Source organism: Aethalodelphis obliquidens, unplaced genomic scaffold (assembly GCF_003676395.1).
Source record: "Aethalodelphis obliquidens isolate GAN/ISIS:26980383/991018 unplaced genomic scaffold, ASM367639v1 scaffold64, whole genome shotgun sequence".
In the NCBI taxonomy this organism is placed as follows: Eukaryota; Metazoa; Chordata; class Mammalia; order Artiodactyla; family Delphinidae; genus Aethalodelphis; species Aethalodelphis obliquidens.
In genome coordinates, this window is record NW_020838008.1 from 219,613 (window position 1) to 228,780 (window position 9,168).

The following is a 9,168-nucleotide window of genomic DNA, read 5'->3' on the forward strand; positions in this document are numbered from 1 at the left end:
TTTGTGGGAGAGGGGGAGAGAAATCTTTATCAGGTCATTGGCTGACCACAGAAGTAAGAGAACAGAAACCTCAGGGACCACACACAACAAAGAATACACCTGGCAAAACTTATTTGGAAAAGTCAAAATGGACAGCTACAGCCCTCAACAAGTAAATATCTGAAACCCCTAAGGAGTGGAAGAATCAGATTTCCAAAGACACCACATTTTAATACTCAGAATGTATAGTTCTCAACAAAAAATTAACAAAGCATACAAAGAAACAGGGAAGTATGACCCATTCACAGGAAAAAAAAGAATTTGACAAAAACCATCCCTAAGGAAGCCCACACATTGGACATATTAGATGAAGACTTTAAATTAACTGTCTTAAATATGCTCAAAGAGCTGAAGGAAACCATGGGCAAACAACTAAATTCTAGAGCCAAAAATACAATAACCAAAGTGAAAAAATTCACTGAGGGAGTTCAACAACAAATTTGAGAAGGCAGAAGAAAGAATCAGCATACTTGAAGGTAAGGCAATTAAAGTCATTGAGTCTGAGGAGCAGGATAAAAAGATAAAGAAAAATGAACAAAGTCTGAGAGACCTATGGGATATCATCTAACATACTCACCACAGGAGTCCCATGAGAGAGAGAACAGAGCATAAAAAAAGTTTTTGAAGAAATAATGGCTGAAAACATCCCAAATCTGATGAAGGCATGAATATACATATTCACAAAGTTCAAAAAATTCTAAGCAGAATAAACTCAAAGAGATCCATACCAAAACACATTATAGTCAATTTGTTGAAACCCAAAGATAATCTTGAAATTTTGAAAGCAGAAGAGAGAAGTGACTCACTACATACAAGGTATTCTCAGTAATATTAACAGTTGATTTCTTCTCTGAAACTATGGAGGCCAGATAGCAGGGGGATGATATATTTAAAATCTTGAAAGAAAAAACTACCAAACAAGAATTCTGTATCTGGAAAAACCATCCTTCAAGAATTAAGGAAAAATTAAGACATTTCCAGATAAACAAAAGTACAGGAAGTTCATTACCAGTAGACTTGCCTAAGAGAAATGCTAAAGGGAATCCTTCAGGATGAAAGGACAGGACAATAAATGGTAACTTGAAGCAATACGAAAAAATAAAGACCTCTGGCAAAGATAACCACATAGGTAAATATAAAAGATAGTATATTATATTTTTGGTTTATAACTCCTCTTTTTTTCCTTTGAGAATTAAAAGGCATAAATAATAATTATAAATTGATGTTAATGGGTACACAATATATAAAGATGTAATCTGTGACAATAACTATATAAAGGAGGTAGAACTAAGATGTATAGGAGCAGAGTACTATTTGTTTGTACTCTTGGAACAAAGTTGGTATTATTCAAACTAGATTATTATAAGTTTAAGATGTTAATTTCAATCTCCAAGCTAACTACTAAGAAAATAACTTAAAAACATACAGAAAAGGAAAAAGAAGGGAATCAAAATGGTACACTAAAAAAATCAACTGAATACAAAGAAAGGCAGTAATGGAGGAAATGAGGAACAAAATCATATAAGACATACAGAAAACAAATAGCTAATTGACAGAAATAAATCCTTCCTTATAAGTGATTTAAATAAATGAGTCACGAGTATGAAATGTACAGTGTCAATATAATCAATAATTATGTAATATTTTGTATGGTGACAGATGGTAACTAGACTTATTGTGGTGATCATTTTGAAATGTAGAGAAATAGTTCCTGCACCAGGAACTAACATAGTGTTGTAGGTCAGTTGTAATTCAAAAACAAACTCATAGAAAAAGAGACTGGATTTGTGGTTACCAGAGGTGGGGGTGTGGGAAGGGGGGATTGGATGAGGGTATTCAAAAGGTACAAAATTTCAGTTATATTAATTATGTTGTACATCACATAACTGCATAACACTACTATATGTTGTATATGAAAGTTGTTAAGAGTAAATCCTAAGAGTCCTCATCACAAAGAAAAAAATTTTTTTCTATTTCTTTAATTTTGTATCTATATGAGATGATGGGTATCCAGTAAACTATTTGTGGTAATCGTTTCATGATGTATGTAAGTCAAATCATTATGCTGTACACCTTAAACTTATACAGTGCTGTATGTCAATTATATCTCAATGAAACTGGAACTAAAAATAAACAACATGAAAAAATAAAGTAAATGAGTTCAACTCTCTAATTAAAAGGCAGAGATTATCAGAATGGATTAAAAAAAAGCATGATCCATCTATACGCTATCTACAAGAGACTAACTTGAGATACAAATACAGAGCTTTAAAGAAAAAGGATGGAAAACAATATCCCATGCAACTAGTGACAAAAAGAGAGCTGTGGTAGCTATATTACTGTCAGAAAAAATACACTTTTTGTCAAAAAAGGTTATAAGGCACCAAAAGGACATTATATATTGATAAACTGTTTGATACAGCAAGATACAACAATTATAAACAACTGACAGCCAAGCCTCATAATATATAAAGCAAAAACTGACAGAATCAAAGAGGAGAGTTGACAGTTCTACAATAATAGTTTTAGAATTTAATATCTCACTTTCAATAATGGATAGAATAACCAGACAGAAGATCAAGAAGGAAATAAGAGAACTTGAGCAACACTATAAATGAATTAGACCTAATAGATATACACACCAAAAACACTCTGCCCAACAACAGGAGAATACGTATTCTTCTGAAGTTCCCATGGAACGTTCTCTAGGACAGACGACATGATAGGCCACAAAACAAGTCTAAATAAAATTTTAAGACTGAAATCATACAGAGTATCTTTTCTGATCACAATAGAATAAAACTAGATATCAGTAACAAAAGGAAAAGTGAAAAATTCAGAAATATATGGAAATTGAACAACACACTCAAACGATGCATCAAAGAAGAAATCACAAGGCAAATTAGAAAATACTCTGAGACAAATGAAAACAAAAACATAATATATCAAAACTTTTGAGATCCAGTGAAAGCAGTGCTAACAGGAAAATTTATAGCTGTAAATGTTTACATTTTAAAAAGATTTCAGGGACTTCCCTGGTGGTCCAGTGGTAAAGAATCCACCTTACAATGCAGGGGACACGGGTTCAATCCCTGGTCAGGGAACTAAGATCCCACATGCCACAGGGCTACTGAGCTTGCGCACCTCAACTAGAGCCTGCACACCACAATTATAGGGCCCACTCACTGTGGAGCCTGTGAGCCACAACTAGAGAGAGAAAAACCCACACACCACAATTAGAGAGAGGCCTGCGTACCACAATTAAGACCCTGAATGCCACAACTAAGACCCAATGCAGCCAAAAAATAAATAAAATAGATAAATAAATAATAAATAAATCTTTTTAAAAAAGAAAGAAAATACTTTGAGACAAATGAAAACAAAAACATAATATATCAAAACTTTTGAGATTCAGTGGAAGCAGTGCTACGAGGAAAATTTATAGCTGTAAATGTCTACATTTAAAAAGAAGATTTCAGGTACTTCCCTGGTGGTCCAGTGGTAAAGAATCCACCTTCCAGTGCAGGGGACGTGGGTTCAATTCCCTGGTCAGGGAACTAAGATCCCACATGCCGCAGGGCAACTAAGCCCATGCGCCACAACTACTGAGTTTGTGCACCTCAATGAGAGAGTCCACGTGCCACAAACCACAGAGCCCACATGCTCTGGACCCCGAGTGCCATAACTACAGAGCCCACGTGCCCTGCACACCACAACCAGAGAGAGAAAACCCACACACCACAACTAGAGAGAAGCCTGCGCACTGCAATGAAGAGCCCAAGCCGCAACAAAAAGATCCCACACGCCTCAGCAAAGACCCTGTGTGACACAACTAAGACCCAATGCAGCCAAATAAATAAATAAATAAATAAATAAAAAGATTTCAAATCAATAACCTAACTGTACACTTTAAGAGATTAGAAAAAGTCAATAAAACCAAACCCAAAAATAGCAGAAAGAAGGAACTAATACAGATTAAAGCAGAGACAAATGAAATAGAGAATACAAAAAATAGAGAAAAATAAACAAAACAAAAAGATGGTTCTTTGACAAGGTCGACAAAACTGACACAATTGAGGTTAGACTGACTAAGGAAAAAGAAAGAAGATTCAAATCAGTAAAATCAGAAATGAAACTGGGAGCATTACTACAATTTCATAGACATGAAAAGTGTTATGAGAGGATACTATGAACAATTGTACATCAACAAATTGGGTAATCTAGATGAAATGGATAAAGTCCAGAAACACAAAAATTATCAAAACTTACTCAAGAATAAATAGAAAATCTAAATAGATCTATAACAAGTAAGGAGCTTCAATCAGTAATGAAAACATCTCAACAAAGAAAAACCCAGGACCAGATGACTTCACTAGTGAATTCTACCAAATATTTTTTTTCTTCCAAACATTTAGAGAAGAATTAGCATCAATCCTTCTCAAACTCTTCCAAAAAATTGAAGAGGAGGAAACATTCCCTAATTTTATGATGGCAGCATTACCCTGATACCAAAGCCAGACAAGGACACTACAAGAAAATAAAAGTACAGGTCAATATCCCTGATGAACATAGATGTAAAAAGTCTCAACAAAATACTAGCAAACCAAAGTCAACAGCAGATTAAAAGAGTCATACATGGCGATCAAGTGAGATTTATTCCAGGGATATGAGGATGGTTCAACATCCACAAATCAATCAATGTGATACACCACATTAACAAATTGAAGAATAAAAATCATATGATCATCTCAATAGATGAAGAAAAAGCATTTGACACCCATTTATGATAAAAATTCTCAATAAAGTGGGTATAGAAGGAACGCACTTCAACATAATAAAAGCCATGTATGACAAGCCTTCAGCTAACATCATACTCAAATGTGAAAAGCTGAAAGCTTTTCTCATATGATTAAGAACAAAAGATGAGTGTTTATTATCACCACTTCTATTCGACTTAGGACTAGAAGTCTTAGCCAGAGCAATTAGGCAAGAAAACTTATATATGTACATAAAATCCCAAACACTTCACCAAAAAACTGTTAGAACTAAGAAACAAATTCAGTAAATTTGCAGAATACAAAATCAACATACAAAAACCAGTTGCATTTCTATACACTAACAGCAAACTATCTGGAAAAAAATTAAGAAACAATCCCATTTACAACAGCATCAATAACAATAAAATACTTAGGAATAAATTTAACCAAGGAGGTGAAAGACCTATACACTGAAAACTATAAGACACTGATGAAAGAAATTGAAGACACAAATAAATGGAAGGATATCCTGTGCTCTTGGATTGGCATATTAATATTGCTAAAATGTCCATAACTACCCAAAGTCATCTACAAATTCAATGCAATCACTATCAAAATTCCAATTGCATTTTTTCACAGAAACAGAAAAAATTCTAAAATTCATGTAAAACCACAAAAGACCCCAAATAACCAGAGTAATTTTGAGAAAGAAAAGCCAAGGGGCTTCCCTGGTGGCGCAGTGGTTAAGAATCAGCCGGCCAATGCAGGGGACATGGGTTCAAGCCCTGGCCCAGGAAGATCCCACATGCCGCGGAACAACCAAGACCATGCGCCACAACTACTGAGCCTGTGCTCTAAAGCTCGCGTGCCACAACTACAGAGCCCACATGCCACACTACTGAAGCCCACGCACCTAGAACCCATGCTCTGCAACAAGAGAAGCCACTGCAATGAGAAGCCCACACACTGCAACAAAGAGTAGCCCCCACTCACCACAACCAGAGAAAGCCCAAACACAGCAACAAAGACCCAATGCAGCCAAAAATAAACATTAATTAATTAGTTTAAAAAAAAAAAAAAGAAAAACCAAGCTGGAGGCATCATGCTTCCTGATTTCAAACTATATTACTAAGCTACAGTAATCAAAACAGTATGGTACTGGCATGAAAACAGACACATAGACCAGTGGAATAGATTACAGAGCCCAGAAATAAACCCATGCATATACGGTCAACCAATCTTTGAAAGGGGATCAAGAGCACAAAATGGGGAAAGGATAGTCTTTTCAAAAAATGGTGTTGGGGCTTCCCTGGTGGCACAGTGGTTAGGAATCCGCCTGCCAATGCAGGGGACACGGGTTCAATCCCTGGTCCAGGAAGATTCTACATGCTGTGGAGCAACTAAGCCCGTGAGCCACAACTACTGAGCCTGCGTGCCACACCTACTAAAGCCCACATGCCTAGAGCCCATGCTCTGCAACAAGAGAAGCCACTGCAATGAGAAGACTGTGCACTGCAACAAAGAGTAGCCCCCGTTCACTGCAACTAGACAAAGCCCATGCACAGCAATGAAGACCCAACTCAGCCAAAAATTAAATAAATTAAGAAAAAAAATGGTGTTGAAAAAAATGGATAGTTACATGTACAAGAATGATACTGGACCCCTACTGTACACCACTCACAAAAATTCAAATTAAAAACTTAAACGTAAGACCTGAAACCATAAAACTCCTAGAAGAAAACACAGAAGAAAATCTCCTTGGCATCAGTCTTGGCAATGATATTTTTGGATATGATAACAAAGGCAGAAATAAACAAGTAGGAGTACATCAAACTAAAAAGCTTCTGTATACTCTTTCCCTGCCTCCGCTGAGTAACTCAGAGGTGGAGGTTGGGGTACATTCAAGATTCAGTTCCACCCATTACCCACCACCATGGCCGAGGATGGCACTGGTGCTGGAGGTGCAATGGACGTTAATACTGTTTTGCAAGAGGTGCTGAAGACCACCCTCATCCGCAATGGCCTAGCACATGGAATTTGCAAAGTTGCAAAGTGTTAGACCAGTGCCAAGCCCATCTTTGGGTGCCTGCATCCAACTGTGATGAGCCTGTATAAGTCAAGTTGGTGGAGGCCCTCCATGCTAAACATCAAATCAACCTAATTAAGGTTGATGACAGCAAGGAACTAGGGGAGTGGGTAGGGCTCTGTAAAACTGACAGAGAGGGAAAACCCTGTAAAGCGGCTGGTTGCAGTTGTGTGGTGGTTAAGGACTATGGCAAAGATTCTCAGGTCAAGGGTGTCATCAAGAAGTACTTCAAATGCAAGAAATGAACAAATTAAAGACTTGGCTCTTTAAAATAAATAAATAAATAAGCAAGTTTCTACACAGCAAAAGAAACAATCAACAAAAAGAAAAGGCAACCTAGGGACAGAGGAAATAGGAGAAAATATTTACAAACCATATATCTGATAAGGGGTTAATACCTAAAATATATAAGGAACTCCTACAACTCAATAGCAAAACAAACAAAAAAATCTGACTAAAAACTGGGAAAATGACCTGAATAGATAGTTTTCCAAAGAAGACATTCAAACAGCAAATGGGTATATGAAAAGATGCTCAACATCAATAATCATCAGGGAAATGCAAATCAATACCACAGAGATATCACATCACACCTGTTAGGATAGCTATTATCAAAAAGATAAGGGATAAGAAATGCTGGAAAAGGTGTGGAGAAACTGGGAACACTTTTGCATTGTTGGTGAGAGTGTATATTTGTACAGTCATAATGGAGAACAGTATGGAAGTTCCTTAAAAAATTAAAAAAGAAATACCATATGATCCAGCAATCCCACTTCTGGGCATATATCCAAAGGAAATGAAATCACTACCTCAAAGTGATATATTCCCTTGTTCCTTGCATCATTATTCACAAGAGCCAAGATATGGAAACAACCTAAGTGACTGTTAATATAATAGATGAATGGATAAAGAAGATGTGAGAGAGATATATATATATACACACAATAGAATATTATGCAGCCATAAGAAAAAGAAGGAAACCCTGCCATTTGTGACAACATGGATGAACATGGAGGGCATTATGCTAAGTGAAATAAGTCAGAGAAACACAAATACTGTATGGTATCACTTACATGTGGAATAAAAAAAAAGGTCCAAACACATAGAAATAGAGAGTAGAATGGTGGTTGCCAGGGGCTGGGGGTGGGGAAAATGGGGAGATGTCTATCAAAGGGTACAAACTTTCAGTTATAAAATGATTAAGTTCTGAGGATCGAACGTACAGCATGGTGATTGTAGTTAATAATACTGTATTGTGTACTTGAAATTTGCTAAGAAAGTAGATATCAAGCATTCTCACTACAAAAAAAAAAAGGAAAAGGTATAGCTATGTGAAGTGATGGAGGTGTTAATTAACTTGATTGTGGTAATTATTTCACAATGTATACATATATCAAATCATCACGTTGTATATTTTAAATATATACAATTTTGTCAATTATACCTCAGTAAAGCTGGGGGAAAAAAACATAAGGGGAAATCTTCATGGCTTTGGATTTGGCAATGGTTTCTTAAATATGACACTAAAAACACAGGCAACTGAAGACAAATAGATAAACTGAATTTTAAAATTTTGTGCATCACAGGACACTATCAAGAGAGTAAAAAGATGGAGCTGGAGGAATCAGGCTCCCTGACTTCAGACTATACTACAAAGCTATAGTAATCAAGATAGTATGGTACTGGCACAAAATCAGAAATACAGATCAATGGAACAGGATAGAAAGCCCAGAGATACACCCACACACCTATAGTCACCTAGTCTATGACAAGGGAGGCAAAAATATACAATGTAGAAAAGACAGACTCTTCAATTAAGTGGTGCTGGGGAAATTGGACAGCTACATGTAAAAGAATGAAATTAGAACACTCCCTAACACCACACACAAAAATAAACTCAAAATGGATTCAAGACCTAAATGTAAGGCCAGACACTAAAAAACTCTTAGAGGAAAACATAGGCAGAACACTCTGACATAAATCACAGCAAGATTTTTTTTGACCCACCTCCCAGAGTAATGAAAATAAAAACAAAAATAAACAAATGGGATCTAATGAAACTTAAAAGCTTTTGCACAGCAAAGGGAACCATAAACAAGACGAAAAGACAACCCTCAGAATGGGAGAAAATATTTGCAAATGAAGCAACCGACAAAGGATTAATCTCCAAAATATACAAGCAGCTCATGCAGCTCAATATCAAAAAAACAAGCAACCCAATCCAAAAATGGGCAGAAGACCAAAATAGACATTTCTCCAAAGAAGGCATACAAACCATAGATGGCC

The 9,168-nt window shown here is 36.2% G+C and overlaps 1 pseudogene; it reads left to right on the top strand.

Moving 5' to 3' along the window:
• Window positions 1-6,564: 6,564 nt before the first annotated feature.
• On the top strand, window positions 6,565-7,127 carry LOC113610668 (40S ribosomal protein S12 pseudogene; annotated as a pseudogene).
• Window positions 7,128-9,168: the final 2,041 nt, after the last annotated feature.